The sequence below is a fragment of the Rhipicephalus microplus genome, chromosome 6 (genome assembly GCF_043290135.1).
Source record: "Rhipicephalus microplus isolate Deutch F79 chromosome 6, USDA_Rmic, whole genome shotgun sequence".
Lineage (NCBI taxonomy): Eukaryota > Metazoa > Arthropoda > Arachnida > Ixodida > Ixodidae > Rhipicephalus > Rhipicephalus microplus.
The window spans coordinates 82,973,893-82,989,712 of NC_134705.1; the positions used below are offsets into that span (position 1 = coordinate 82,973,893).

Consider the following 15,820-nt stretch of genomic DNA (forward strand, 5'->3'; position numbering starts at 1 on the left):
GCCCGTTGCCCAAACTGCCAGCATCAAGAGACCCTCAAACACGCTCTGTTCGACTGCGTGGCCGCGCGACCCGTGTGGCGCATAACCGCGCGCTGCTTCGGCATTCGCTCCCCTCCTTATCACAGGCGCAATAAAGGCCCCTTCGCGAGACTCGTCGTTGCCATCACCCTCTTCGTGATTTGGCAACGGCGATCTCTAGCAGAAGCGAAGAAAAAACCTGTGAGGGCGGCGTACCCCGCTATGAGCAAAATTAGGAGGTTGCTGTGGGCGCACCTATCCGAGGAACTTGAAGCCAGCGGCGAGGAAACGTTCCTTCGCCGCTGGCACACCAGATTCTTTTTCTTGAGAGATGGCAAGCTGGTCGCCCCTATAATCCCCTATTAACTGCCCCCCCCCTCCCCGCCTTTCTCTATCCTTTGTGCCGCATCTTGCGCCCCCCCCCCCCACTTCCCGCTCTATTCCGGCCTTTTCCTTATACTTCATGAGGCCTCGTCTCCCTTTCCTGCTCCAGTGCTAACGGGGCCCAACTTACGTGGCGCGGACACGCGTCTGAGCGGTGCGTAGCATTTAGCGCAGGCTGCGCCCTTTGTTTCGCCTGTATATAGTTATGCACACTCCATGTGTATCTGTACATATGTAAATAGATGCTTTATATATATGTGTGTGTTTTGTTTAATAAAAAAAAAAACTTTGGTAAATGCTAAAAGAGTGTATTTTGTGTATTTTGGCGCCCTTGCAAGCTGCAAGTTTCTGTAATCCGTTTATTAAACCAAGTCCTAATTTGTTTTCCTGTACCAGCCATGTAACCGGCCGAACTGTCGGCTGTGTATTGTGTTCACACTGCAGCAATATGTTCTATGAGTGGAGAGACAAATAAATTCTCTTTGTGTAGTGTTGGCTTGTCCATCCTACTCCTGCTCTTTGAAGAAGCAATCGACCACCCGCCCGGTTAGTGCGGTGTCTTTCTTTGTCTCTTCTTGTGTTGTTGTTGTGTGCATGCCATCTTAGCTTGTTCGAGCGACCAGCAACGACTGCCTGCGGATTCTTGGACCCTCCTGCTGACGCCTAGTTTCTGCTGCCCTGGATTTCTGGCTCTGGTCTTTGGTGAGATGCTAGTTCTTTAAAACACTTCCTTTTTTGCCCCTCTTTTCCGCCCCCCTTTAGGGGGGTGGGTTCTCGTGTTCGGCGAGGCGGGCTGCTCCAACCGGCCTTGCCGGCAGCTCCCCGTCCGCAAAGCACCCTTTTTTTGCGTACTAGTTGGCTCAGCGGCTCTTGCATCACCTGCCCAAGTGATGTGAGATAGCGCAAGCCTTCCTTGCACGCATTTTTTTTTCTTTTTCGGAGCGCGCCTCTACTCTGGACACCAGCGAGCTCCGCTGGTGATCGCGTGGAAGCGGCGTCTCCGCTCTCTCCTCTTTCTTCACTTTTTCTCTCCTTTTTTTTCCTCTCTTCTACTTTCCGTTCACGTGGCCCTTGCTAAGGCTTCCCTCCCGCTTCCACTGTTGCCAGCTACACTAACAATGTAGTCAGGCGACTTTCACTCTGCCCTCGCACGCTTCTTTTTTTTTTTCTTTTTCTTTCGGATGCGCCTTTGCTGACACGTGTCAGTAGAGGATCCGCTCAACCGGTTTCTCCTGCCCTCCTCTTTCTTTTTTTTCTCGCTCTCTTTCTTCTGTCTTCTTTACTAATTCCTTCTCGTACCCTCCTCTCTGCTGAGGCAGTCAGTACTCCCTCTTCCTTCTTGGGGCAGGCAGCTGCATTCACCATGTAGCTGGTAGCCCGCTGCTCTCACTATGTGCGCACGCCGTTTTTTTTCTCTTCCTTTCTTTCTTTCTTTTCTTTTTCCTCTCTGGGCGAGCGTACCCCTCTCCTCTCTTCTCCCCCGATCAGGGGGAGGGGGTCACACACTCCTTTCTTTTCTTCCCCTTTGTCTGAAGTCGTCAGCTCCACTTAAGCATGGGTTGACGATCACCCCCCCCGCTTTCTTTTTTTTTTCTTATTCAAGTGTACAGTGCCGTCTTTCATTGAAGTGTTTCATTGCTTACATGATGCTCAAGTGCCAGTACGTTGATGTACCTTTTACTGCGCATACCCCGGCTCCTCAGACAGGGCTCACTGTCCAATAGGTGATGAGCGAGGAGGCAGGTTCCGCAAACGAGGGGGTGGATTGCAACATCCCGAGGCCAAAGGACGCCCAAAATCAAGCAACGCTCGCTGATGAGGGAAAGACTCTCAACATCTTCTTTCCTATTCCCCACAGCTTTACCTGCCCTATAGATCTCTGTGGGGTACGGTACTCCGGGGTCTGCTGGACGAGCAGGCGCCAGAGCCTAGTAAGGCACCTTCTAGACGAGCATGAGATCAGGGTGAAGATGACCTACACCTGCACCCTATGCTCCACCACTGGCCTCGGTCTCCACCCTACACGCCACCCCTGCTTCACGAGAGAGGGACACGAGCTCTCACGCCTCGACCTCTATAGGCACAAATGTTCAGAGTGTCCGGTCGCCCTCACGTCAAGGAAAGGTTCGGACAACCACATGAGGAAGCATAGAAGGGCACAAGCGCAGGAGACAACCCAGCAACCAATGACTACGAGGACTACAAGCGCACCACCTGCTGCAACTCCCACGGGAAGACCCCGCCGTGCCACTGCCAGCAACAGAGCCCCACGGACCATGACACTTCGATCGTCGCAGAGCTCAAACTCGACGACTTCAACAGGACCGTCACCCAGCGAGAACAGGACGACATTTAGCACAACGCCAGACACTGCATCACCACCGGAACTGGCACTAACACCTTTCTCCCCCCTTCTAGGTGACCTACCGGAACTCCCTGATGAGGATTCGGCAAACACGGGCAACCCACCGCCCACGCCTAGCGAGGTCTCCACCACGAGGAGCAGGTCCTCATGTGCTTCACTATTCTCGCAGGATGACAACGCAACCTCCATCCCGCCAATTCCCAGACAGCATGAGTCGCCGCACAGTGACACGGACCAGGACAACCCACGGCATTTTCGGCCACCATCACCGGAACGGGCCCTTACCCCTCTCCCTCCTCTCTTAGGCAGCAAAGCATGCTACCCCAGCCAGAACTCCAGGAATGCTACAACTCCAGCGGCAACCAGCGAGGAGGAGTCCTCACCAGAAGGGTCACGGTGTTCTTCCCGTATCCAGCAGGACCAAGATACAGCCCGCGCTTCTCCGAGGACCAGCAAGCAAGGAGCACCGCAACACAACATGGCAACGACACAGGAGGACCCTAGCCCAAGACCGTCAGCCAGGACCACCACACGCTGCGTCGACTCCCCCACACAACCAACGTCATCCGAGGGACTTTCGCTAGACGACGCAGGCGGCGAGTCACAGGACCCCGCCCCACAGACAGTAAACCCCGGCGAGATCACACTCTCCGGGCCAATCGATGACACGAGCGTGCTAGCAGAGCACACCCAGCAAATCCGGACTTGCTTCGGGAGCCCGCCACCGCTGAGCGCTGGGACGACTTCCTCTCCATCCTGGAGGAGGCCGTCTCGGCGGTGAGGAGGGAGGCGAAAATTCCGGACAACCCCGCCGGAGGGAAACCCCGCGTCCCGACCAACCCGAACAACGCCCAACAGATACAGGGCCTGTATCGTCGCAACCGCCGTCGGGCTGTTCGTGTCATCGTGCAGGGCGAGAGACAACTCTGCGAGATTCCGCTTGACAGACTGGAGCAACACTTTGCTGAAACATGGGCGCCGAAGGAAGGGAACACCCACCTGCTCCTTAACAAGGCTCGTCCGGACGACATGACACAGATCTGCCTCGCCCGATTCACCAGCGACGAGGTGGCGGCCCGTCTTCGCAGATGCGAAAACACGGCCCCCGGCAGTGACAGGATCACCTACCGTCATTGGAAGGACCATGATCCTGATGGTCTCTTTCTCTCCGCAGCATTCAACGTGTGCCTCCAGTTCAAGCGAGTGCTCGATGCCTGGAAGGAAACGAGGACCATCCTCATCCACAAGAAGGGTGATCCGAGTGAGGTCACGTATTGGAGACCCATTGCCCTTGGGAACACTATCTCCAAGCTGTATGCGGGTTGCCTAGCTTCCCGCATGCAGCAGTGGGTGTGTGACCATGACGTGCTCTCGAGGTGTCAAAAGGGGTTCCTGCCGCACGACGGCGTGTTTGAACACAACTTCGTGCTGCAGGAGCGCCTGGACGCCGCGCGGGCCGGCGGTGGCGACCTTTGCGTGGCCTTTCTCGACTTCGCCAACGCATTCGGCTCAGTTCCGCACAACGCACTACTCGATTCTCTTCGTGGTGCAGGTGCGGGAGAGGACTTCTGCGCAATCATCGCAGACCTCTACCGAGACAACGCCACCCGGATTGTCGCCGAAGCTGGGACAACGGCCCCAGTCACAATCTCCGCCGGAATTAGACAGGGCTGCCCACTGAGCGGCCTGCTCTTCAACTTGGTGCTCGATCCAGTCATTCGGGCGGTCCAAGGAGGTGAGAGGCAGCACAATGTGCTGGCTTACGCCGATGATTTGACCCCCTTGGCGGACAGCCCCAAGAAACTGCAGGACCGCATCAACGTCGTGGCTGCTCTTGCTGGCCAGCTGGGACTTCGGCAGAACCCCAAGAAGTGCAGGAGCCTGCACCTCTCTGGTAGGACTCCCGTAGGCACTAGGGACACGAAATTCTTTGTCGACGGAGAAGAGATCCCTCGCATCAGTGACTACGAGAGTCAATCTTTTCTAGGACGCCCCGTCGGGTTCAGCCTTCTCGAAGACCGCTCTAAGGTCGATGAGGCGATCTCCATCGGCCGCACCCTGCTCGAGTCCATGCTTGCCCCATGGCAGCGAATTGATGCACTAAAAACCTTTGTTTTTCCAGCACTCAACTTCGCCATGCGGTGCGGACAAGTGGGCAAGGCGGAATGGGCACGCCTAGACGACGCACTCCGGCCCCTGATAAAGAAAACTCTTTATCTTCCAGGTGACGCTGCAAACAACTATCTCTACGGCAGCGCAGCGGCCGGAGCAGCTGGAATCCCCCTCGCCGCAGACACAAGTGACGCCTGCCGCATGGACAACGCCTTCAAGCTTCTGACCTCGGCCGATCTCGAGGTCCGGGAACTTGCCTTCGAAGCGCTGACCAAAATTGTCTCCAAGCGCATTCGCAGGCAGGCCACCAACGAGGAGCTCGCCTGCTACCTCAGCGGCGAAACGGAGGGCGTTTTCCAGGCACGGCCGACACAACTGCAGTCCGTCTGGACCGCGGCTCGGAAGGCTTCCCGCAGGCTACACGTCACCTGGAAAATTTTCGAGGACGAGGGGACCAGCATCACGTGTGACGGAGAAGAAACTCTCGCGTCAAAGAAACGAAGAAAAGTGGTGAGAACGCTGCGCTTCCGAATGATGCGGGCACGCGATCGCTTCCTTCAAGAAATGCCCAGTCAAGGGAAGGCAATGGAATGCGTCGCCGCAGACCCGAGCAGCTCCCACTTCATGCGCTCCGGCAAGTTCACCCGCTTTCGCGACTGGCGCTTCACTCGCAGGGCACGCCTGAACCTCCTACCTGTGAATGGAGCCAACCCATGGACCACCTCCGCCGACAAACGGTGCCGCGTGTGCGGTTACGCAGTGGAAACGCTGCCACACGTCCTGGGTCACTGCATGCGCCACAGCATGGCCTACACCAGTCGTCACAACAAGATTGTGGCGCGGGTGAAACAAGCCGCCAGCAAGAAGTTCACGGTGACGCATGAAAACAGAGCGGTTGGTACCACCAACCTTCGCCCCGACCTCGTTCTGGCCAGGGGGGAAGAGGCGATCATCGTGGACGTGACCTGCCCCTTTGACAACCGGCTCAAAGCACTCGAGACAGCCCGACTGGAAAAGGAACGAAAATACGAACCAGTTCGGGACTTCTTGCTCCGCCGCTACCAGAGAGTCACGATCGAAGCAGTCGTCGTCGTCGTCGGCATGCTTGGCTCCTGGAACCCGGCAAATGACAGAGTTTTCAAAAAACTCTGCAGCCGGAGGTATCTCCGGTTACTTAAGAAGCTTGCAGTGAGCGAGACCATTGCTGCTTCTCGGGAAGTGTACTGCGCACACGTGGCCATAAAGTGACTGTCACTCGCTGGGCGACGTGCTGACAAAGTCACCCTCCCAAAAACATTGCAAAATAAGAGGCGATACTACACAGCACACGCCCCTTTCACTTTTTCTCCCCTGCTATTTCCTATTTCACCTTCTCTCTTTCTACACAGTTCACTATACACCACCTTCTTCCTTTCTGGTTGAAGGAATAAAAAATGAGAACAAGTTTTTCCTTTTCGGTCAGAAATGTTGCTAACATTTTTGAAAACCTCTGTTCTTATCAGCCTAATATATGATACGGATCCTATTTGGATCCAAGATATTAAACTTATTTTTCCAATGCGGCGGAGTGCTTGAAGCTTGCTTCACCTCCGCCACGGGTTGGCCCGGTATTGCACTACCTTCGGGATCGGCCCACTCACCCTTGCGGGGGTGAGTTCGACAATAAGTTCAATGACAGAAAGAGTGTTCGAATTTACCAAGGATATCGGGGTAAACGGCGTGGGTGCGGCGAGTGTCCGAGACGGTGGCGTCACGCCGCCCCGGCTGACGCGGTATTCGCGTGCGGGGAGTGCGCTAGCTGTGTTTACACTTACGATTGCTGTGGGAAAATAAATGTTTCTGTGGAAATTTCATAATTGGAGGCCCCCCCCCCTTTTTTTGGTTATGTTCACACGTACATACTCAAGTTTTTATTTTTTTAAACATCCCTACACATATTATAAAACTATTGAGTAATTTATTATTACTGTTTCGGAGGAAAGCTAGAAGTGTGTATACGATGTGTATGTACATATGTGTGTAGAAGTGTGTATGTATGTGCCAAGCTAATTCCGCTTTTGCAATTCACCCGTTTCGGAACGAAAAATAAAACAGCCTCTAGAAAATGGTTGTTGGTGTTTCTGTTTACAGTTGCAGTGACAAACGAGGCATTTTTATTTCGCATCTTCACGCGACGTCTTAACCTGAAGACGCGTGCTCTCGCCGCGTCTATGCATCTACACTATTCCCCATCACAAATTAAAATCGTAAAGAACGCCACAGGACCCACCCCGCACACACCTGCTGTACGGTGGAGCGGCAAAGCCCCGATGTGCTTTTTCTATGTCCACTGACCTGGGTACCAGCTTCTGCCAGCGGTGGCTGTAATTCGTTGCCACGCGGTCAGCTACCTCGCTGGCGCCCTCAGCCATCACCTTGATGACGATATGATGATATGTGGGGTATGACGTCCCAAAACCACCATATGATTATGAGGGACGCCGTAATGAAGGGCTCCGGAAATTTCGACCACCTGAAGTTCTTTAACGTGCACCCTAATCTGACCACAGGGAAATGCAGCCGCCGCGCCCGGGTTTCGATCCCACAACCTGCGGGTCAGCAGCCGAGTACCTTACAGCCACTAGACCACCACGACGGACATCGCCTTGTTGATCACACACTACATTTCTGAACACCATCTCATACCAGCTCATCCACCGTTGGCTCTCGTTAATTACAACAAACATCCTCGCACGCTCACCTCAATGGAATTGCCAGTTGCTGGAAGTTCCAAGAAATTTGCGCACTAGACGTACTGACGCACCACGCACGTACCTGAAGCGCCGTGGAACCCAGGACGCGTGAGATCACGCCCCGGGCGAGCTTTGCTGTGCTTTGCCTCTGTACCCACTCATCACTCCTCACAGCTTCACTAAGCCGAGTATGTAGAAGTCGAAGAAGCAGAACAACAAACCGGCCAATCCCCCACAATGGGTGTGAGCCACAAGTGAAGGCCAACAAAAACGAGCAACACCAGCGAGCGCAGTGACGAAGCTATCGTAATGGGGCGAAATAATCCACGAATATGGCTGCACGTTGACGCACGGTCGCATTTGTGCAACCACCCGTCTCCCGAAGGCCGTCTGTCACGAGTCTTCTCGCACCTTACCCAGCGGAATTCGACGAAAAGCGCAGGCGAGTACTTCTCCACTGATTTCCGCGACCATTTGACGACCGCCTTCTGACAACCGCCTCATGTCCGTCTGGCACGATCGACGGAGCGCCGCACCAGCGCCTCGTACACGCCACCATAGCACTCCTACCCCTCGGAATCAGCAAAACTTGGACAAGTGCTTTCGACCACGACAGGCAGAGTCTGCCGGCCCGTTGAACGCTTGAACGACATCGCAGCGGCATGTCGCACACACGTTCCGTCACCCTCTGCCACATGACCCTTCATTCAACGGCTTCACAACGCACGCGGTAGACGTTTCGCACGCATTCCCGGGTCTGCCTTTTACGGCAGGACCTTCGTCGACCTCGGTGCGGTGTTCCACCACGTCGGAACTTGCAAGGCATACGTTGAGCGCGCTGAAGCAGCCCAAGGCAACACCTTTTTGCCGATGATTGTGGGCGTCGTTGCAGAGGCGTTGCTTGGGCAGCCAGCGTAGAAGCCATGTTGGATGGGTGACGTAGTCACATTTTGCACAGTCATTTTTTTCTTTTTTCCTTCCAGGCTTTGGTGCTCGAGTTTGACATGTACACTATGCATCAGTTTTTAAAACAAGTGCTGTAGCATCCCTCGCGATGTGCTTGATAATGTTCGCCGGCAAGCATTTGGTGTGACGTCATGGTTACATTCGAGAGTACGCATGCAAGCAAGCACGCGTGGCTTTGACCTCTGGGAAAAAGAAGGTTTCAGTTTTAACATGTTTGTAAGCGAAACAAGAAACTTCAAGCGGACTAGGGATAAAAGCAATGCCGTGAAGCAAGCGCCGCCGCTGTCGGTGCACAATGCTGGTTGTGCATGGGTGGACGTCGGAATTGCTTTGCTACTGTTTGCCTGGCTTTTTGCCAGGACTAAGTACGAGGTGTGAAAGAATGGATTTTAATTAAGTGCTAATGAATTGCATCGCTTCTCGGCCTTTTGGCTAAGATCAAAGTGTCGAGCTAGCTGTTTTCTACGAGTCACTTTGCGAGACCTGGGGTCACGTCACGTCGGCGTCGGCCCCCGGTTGCTGTGAAGTTCGTGCAAGTGGTCGTTCCTGTGGCAGCGCCGCTCCGCGCGCCCGCCTGCCGCCTCGGGTTCCCGGCTCCTGCCTGGCGCCCGCTCGCCCCATGCCTGGTGGTGCTAGGTCCCCGGCCCACGCCTTCCGTCCCGGAGCCCCCCTGCGGTCCACCGGCCACCACCTAGTCCTGCGCGGCCCTCGCCTCGGCTTAGCCGCGTTCTACCAGTGTGCAGCTCGCCTGCACGTAACGAGTCGTCCTCAAGCCTCGCCCGACCCGGCGACTTGCGGATTCTACTTACAAGTATGGCCACGCCATTCAACCCCCGTTGAGGGAGAATTGTTTTATGTTCTCAGCGCCCGAAGGCGACGTTTCTGTGGACGATCTAATAGACGCAGTAGAGGAAACAGCCGGAGATGATAGTGTATATATGCTCCAACATATGGGGGGTTCAAAATTTCTTCTTTGCACCCGCAATGCTAGTCAGACGACGAAGCTTATGGTTGCAGAGGGCTTTAGGATTAACGGAGTGAACGTGCCGGTAAAGGCCGTCGGGCCGCCGGTAACGTATGTAAACGTCTACCATTACCCCGGTTTTCTGCCGGATGAAACCCTCAGTAATGCCTTAGCTCAGCTTGGCAAGGTGAAGGGCATTTCGTTCGCCACCTTATCCACTCGACAGACCAAGTTGAACGGGGTGCGTCTCGTGAAAATTGAGATGCGTCGCCCTGTTCCCAACTTCATAACGATTGCGGGGCACAAAGTAATGTGCGAATATAGAGGCATGCGTCGGGTTTGCGCGCGCTGCGGCGAGGTCGGGCACATGGCGACCGCGTGCGCGGCCGAGTTTTGCAAGCGTTTTGGCGTCTTCGGCCACGACACAGAGGGCTGCACAGCCGAGTGCTCGCGTTGCGGGGGCCGTCACGGGACGCGAGAGTGTTTCCGCAGACGCTCCTACGCGGCCGCTGCCCGCGGTTCATCAGTGCTGACAGCTACCAACGCAGCACCTGGCCAGTCATCCGGTGCCCCTTCGCTGAGGTCTGGTGAGCCCCCTTCGCGTCTACAGGTACTAACGCCTAAGACTGCGCTCCGCGCGACCGCAAAGGGCCCCCTCTCATGGCGCCGCGACGGGGAATCAGACTCGAGTGCAAGCAGCAATGCGGAGTCTTCAGGTGTAAAGGAAGAGACGCGCAGTGCGTCTGCCTCCGTTGCTTCGGCGTCGGCGTCGTCTGGCGCAGACACAACTGATACTGAGTCGGGTCCGACGCGAGCGGCGTCCCTTGCGACACCCGCAAGCCTATCGAGCGCCGAAGACTGGCCGCCTTTGGCTACCTCAGAAGACGCGTCTCCGGTGCCACCTGAGCAAGGGGAGACAAGCCGCCCCGTCTCCGACGTGCCGGCCAACGTGCTGACCCCTGTCTTGGCACGGGATTTGGATGCGCCTCAGCAAGCCCTGGCCAGGGATGACAGGCCTATCGTGAGCCGCGGGCACTATGCCCTGCCTGAGGGCGACGACCACGCGCCGTCAGACCCTCCCCCCGAGCAGGTTGTGCCCCACAAGAGCCGGCGACCGGACCCGCCCGTGGTTCACCCGGCGTCTGGCCGCGAGCGGAGATCTCGCTCGCGCTCGCGTCGTCGCCGCAGAGACGGGGCTGGTCGTGATTCGGGCGCGTGGGCCTCAAGTCGTGACAAGGGCCGCGAGCCGAGGTGTCGCTCGCGTCGCCGTCACGGAGACGAGCCGCAGCACGACTCCCGTGAGGGTTCCCCCACTCGTGAGGCGAGGCAGCGGCGGACCGGGCTAGAAATTAGAAGCAGTGACAGCGACGCCCCGCCGAAGGCGAAGACCCCGAGGTTGGGTAATAACGCCGCGTCCAAGGGGGACCCCCCGCGGATGGTGGTGAAACAGGCGAGTAGACCGCCCGCGTCTCGGCGCCATGCGGCGTCGGAGGGGGGGGGGGGGTTGCTTGCACGCCTCGGACGCGCGCTGCGCCTTTCCGCCTGGAGTGTGAGCAGACACTGTTCGCGTCCTCTGTGCCGGGAGTGGTTTTTTTTCCATTTTACTGATTCCACCTGGCTTCCCGCTGTGTTTTGCGGCGACGCAGCTCGCGTTGTCTGTCTGCTCCTGCTTAGTTTGTTTCATTCCTTCTGGTTCACCTTTTCCGCTTCCTTGCCGACAGCGATGCACCGCCTCCTCTCTCTCTACTTTACCTCGCCTCCCCTCTTCCTCTCCTCGCAGCCCGGGGGCCCTTCTCGCCCGCGCACCCGGCGGCGCCTGCTCCCTCTCCCGCTCGCCGCTCTTTTGTCGCGCGCCCTATCGGCCTAGGCGATGGCTTCGCTCCGCTTTGCGACGTGGAATATCCGCGGGTTCCGCGACACGGCGAAGCAAAAACGGGTAGTTGCCTTCGCTAAAGACGGAAACATCGACCTCCTGTTTCTGCAAGAGACCAACTTTCGGTCCCCCCTTGACGTGGCCCACTTCCGGCGTGACTGCCGGGTCGAAGGTTTTTTCTCCTTGACGACCGCCCGGTCCTGTGACGTTGGTGTTGTTTTCGTCACGGGCAGATTCCGCCATAAATCACATTGTGTTTTTGGAGCTAACGGGCGCACATTGATCCTAGACATCCTTATAGACGGGCGAAGGTTCCGCTTCGTGAAAGTTTACGCACCCGCTACGAGGACTGACACCAACATGTACTTCCGGGAACTCCACGACAACCTGGCGGAACCTGTCCCATACGTTATCTTGGGAGAGTTCAACTGCGTTGTTGACTCGACTCGTGACGTTCGGGGCCCGGGGCGTGGAGGCTCTACATACCACGCCAGAGAGCTGGTGAGGACCCTCCGCCAATTGCGTCTCACGGACGCCTGGGTGTACTTGCACGACGCCGAGTTTGGTCCGACACGAACTTCTCGAACCACCGCCAGCCGTTTAGATCGGGCTTATATTCCCGACTTGCTGCTGCCGGGGGTGACATCGTGCGACGTACTTCGGGTACCAGCCGACTTAGACAACGCGTCCGATCACGCCCCACTGGCCACAACCGTGAGAGGAATGCCCGGCTCCAGACCGGACGACGTGTCCTGGCGCCTCGACCCTGCCCTGCTAGATGACCCCGAATCTACCAGGGCGATCCAGCTCTTGATCGAGGAGTCGATAAAGGCCACTCCCCGCATCACTCCGGAAACCTGGGACGACCTCAAGTGAACCTGGAAAGCGCTCCTCCAGGAGGAGGGAAAGCAAAGGAAAAGGCGCAACACTGCAAGAATGAACGAAATTCTGCGCAGAATGCGCATTGTTCAGAGCGCCGATCACCTCACCTCCTGCACCCGGGACTACCTCGACGTTTTAAAAACGCAGTACGACCGGTTGCTTGGAGCGTCCACCAGAGACCACAGGAACACACAGGCAGGGTCAGAGGAGCCGAAGGAGGTCAACTGTAAAGACGTCTGTGGCAATGGCTCCACTAAGATCACTGAGGCAAAACGCCCCGACGGCTCCTTCACGAAGGACCCGGCTGAGATTGTCGCGACATTCTGCGACTATTTCAGGGCGGCCTTTCGCGAGCCGGACCACGACGCGACCTACCTGACACCTTCTCTCATGAAGGAGCTTTGCAAGAACATACAACGTCTTGAAGAAGATGAATGCCCGACCTTGTGCAGCCCCGTGGCAAAGTCAGAGCTGAAAGCCGCCGTCGCGTCTATGTCACCACAGTCAGCCCCGGGAACAGACGGCATCACCGCGGGCTTTTATGCGACTTTCTTTGACATTTTGGCTGCACCATCCCTGGAGTTGGTGAACTCTGTGCTCGAGGGACACGCGAAACCTGCTTCCTTTGGTACGGGACGAGTAGCCCTCATCTTGAAAGACGGTGCCCCGCCAAACGATCCTGCATCATGGCGCCCAATTACGCTACTCAACTGTGACTATAAAATCGTGGCCACCATTCTCAACAACCGGTTGAAGATTTTCCTGCCTGATGTCATCTCCCCACAACAAGCTTGCGCCGTCCCCGGTCGATCGATGTACTGGAACCTGAACATGACCAGAGACGTCTTTATGTACGCCACCAAGAAGAGAGTGTCAGGGGCATTCCTCTCGCTTGACCAAGCGAAGGCATTTGACCGGGTACGCCATACCTACCTGTTCCAGAACCTCCGTGAGTTCGGCCTCCCTGGGCCCTTCGTGCGGGTCATCAAGCTGCTGTACTCAGACCTGCGGTGCAGAGTTGTTGTTAACGGCACCATGACAGACAACATCGAGTACACAAGAGGCATAAGGCAGGGGTGCCCACTAGGCCCTACACTTTTCATGCTGTCAATTGAGCCCCTCCTTACGTCCCTTGCCTGCGACCCGAGTATTCGAGGCCTGCCGCTTACCGGTACGGAGGAACTGAAGGTCTAAGCGTATGCGGACGACATCTCCCTCTTCTTGCGAGATTCACGCAGCCTCGAACTCTTCCGACGAACCTTCAGCGCATACGCTGAAGCGTCGGGTGCCATGTTGAACGAGAGCAAAAGTAAGGCCCTCCTTTTCGGCCCCTTCCCTGCAAGCGCAATCGGAGGTTTTGAGGTGGTCTCCACGGTCAAAGTGCTTGGAGTGTACTTCTCCTGCGAAGGGGTGGCGTCGACCACGTGGTCACGAGCTTTAGATCGTGCCCACCTACTCGCTGAACGTGCAAAGCTTCTAGAACTCACGCTGCGAGAAAAGGCAACTGTCGCAAAGACCAGCGTCCTCACCCTGGCAGCCCAACCAGCCGAGTGGCAGCGATTCCCATGAGGACGGAACATGAACTGGATAAACTAGTCAATGCCTTCATGTGGAACGACAAGCCACCCCTTGTTAAGCGGAGCTTCCTGCAGATGGCAGTGAACGAGGGGGGGCCTGGGACTGCCGCACGCCCTGACCCTGTGCAAGGTACTGGCGCTGAAGACCGCCCGCATGCTCGCGCAAAACAGCAGTTACTTCGGCCACAAACTGCTCTTCTACTGGTGTAGCACAAGGCTTGACTGGCTGGAGGTGGACCGGGCTACAGAACCGCTCGCCGAGTCACCGGCGCCTTTTTACCAGGCAGCGGCGGCGACAGCGCGAATGCTCTGCAAAGAACTGCCTGCTGGCGACGTTGACGCGGACCCACCAGCGCGTATAGTCGAAGACCTCTCACGCCTTCAGCTGAGTGACGATGAAGAAAGAAGGACCAAGCAAGCAAAGCGCGAGTTATCTGCTCACCTCTGCGGTGCCCCACGAGAGGCGCAGGACTTTTTGTTCAAAAAAGCCTGGAAGGTGCTGCCCACGAGGCAATATTTACACAAGTTAGGCATTGTGCCGAACTCCGGCTGCCCCAATTTGCAAAGCACCGAAACGCAAAACCATGCGCTCTTCGAGTGCGTGGCGGCAAAGCTGGTGTGGCGCATGGTTGCCCATTGTTTTCGTATCCACCCTCCACCAGGCCACAATCGAAACAAGGGTGCCTTCGCGCGGCTAGTGGTGTCCTTCACGATGCTCGTTATTTGGCAGAGACGCTCGCTGGCTGAGGCACGTCGGAAACCTGTACGGGCCGCGTACCCCGCGCTTTCGCGCATCAGACGGCTGCTATGGGCCCACTTATCAAAAGAGCTGGAGGCCAGCGGAGAGGACTTGTTCCTCAGACGCTGGCACACAAGATTCTTTTTTGTAAGGGGCGGGAAGCTTCACGCCCCCCTTATTCACTACTAACCTCCCCCAACTGCTTTGTTTTCTCCCCGGCACCCTTGGTCAAAGAACCAAGCTATCACCAAACTGTAAATATGTACATAGAATATTGTATTCCTTCAAGTATACAAGGACAATGTAATGTAGAATATCTGTAGATGTGTTTTTTTTGTATATGCATATCAGTACATATGTATATTGTACATGTATTTGAACGTGTTGAAAAAAAAACAAATTGTATATAGTGTATATATTTTACCGAGTGCCCTGTCCTTTACATCAAATTTGTGTGTTTTTGTTCCATTGAATTGTTCCCGGCCAAAGTGCGGCCGCGTATTGTGTCACAACGTGACCTGAACTCGCCCTGTTTTGAAGTTAATAAACTTCTCTTTGTTGTAGTCCTACCTCTCGGGACTACATTTTTGGCCCTGGGCCGGGGTTGGATGCCCCCCCTTGAGGGGGGACAACCCTTTTCACTCTTTTTTTTCTTTCTCCTCTCGCTTCTCTTTTCACGCTTCCTTCTTACGCTTGCGGTGCATCCAAACCAGGCTCCTTCGGGAGCTCACTGGGCAGTTGCACCGCAACTTACACGTTCTTCCCCTGTCCTGAGGTTAGAGCGTGGGTCTAAACCCACCCCTGACCGCCTGGCCTCTCCAGCAGGACTGTCTGGGGTCTTTGGACCCGCGAAGGTTTTTGCCTGCGGGATCCACTTGGCGGCCTCACTTCGGGGTGCAGCAGCAGGGAAGTGACGCTCCGCGGTGGGCAAAAGGCTCACCCCGCTATCACCGCTGTATTGAGCTATAAGCTCTGGGGTCGCTTGCTTAGCTGGCGGTTGGTCGCCCAAGGCGACCTTCGCGACTAAGCCCAGGGTTCCCCGGCCCTGGGTGGACGTGCGGCTCAGCCCCTGCTCTGCCGGCCTGCTCAAATGCAGCTCCACCATGGCTCTAAGCCATGGCGACTGGCCAAGCCGTTTGGTGAGAAAGGGTGGATGCTGGGGCAGCCGGTAGGGCGCCGCACCCTTGGTTTGGCCCGGTGGTCCCGGA

The 15,820-nt window shown here is 56.3% G+C and overlaps 2 protein-coding genes and 1 non-coding gene across 3 annotated transcripts in view; all 3 read left to right on the forward strand.

Moving 5' to 3' along the window:
• LOC142765338 (uncharacterized) overlaps window positions 1–15,820 on the forward strand; it is a 187,221-nt gene that overhangs the window by 99,715 nt on the left and 71,686 nt on the right. The gene's annotated exons all lie outside the window — the stretch shown is intronic.
• Window positions 1–15,820, forward strand: part of LOC142765915 (uncharacterized) — a 121,871-nt gene that overhangs the window by 17,917 nt on the left and 88,134 nt on the right. The window lies entirely within an intron of this gene.
• On the forward strand, window positions 6,326–6,520 carry LOC142766519 (U2 spliceosomal RNA). The gene has a single exon (XR_012884564.1). It is a non-coding gene; the product is annotated as a U2 spliceosomal RNA (small nuclear RNA).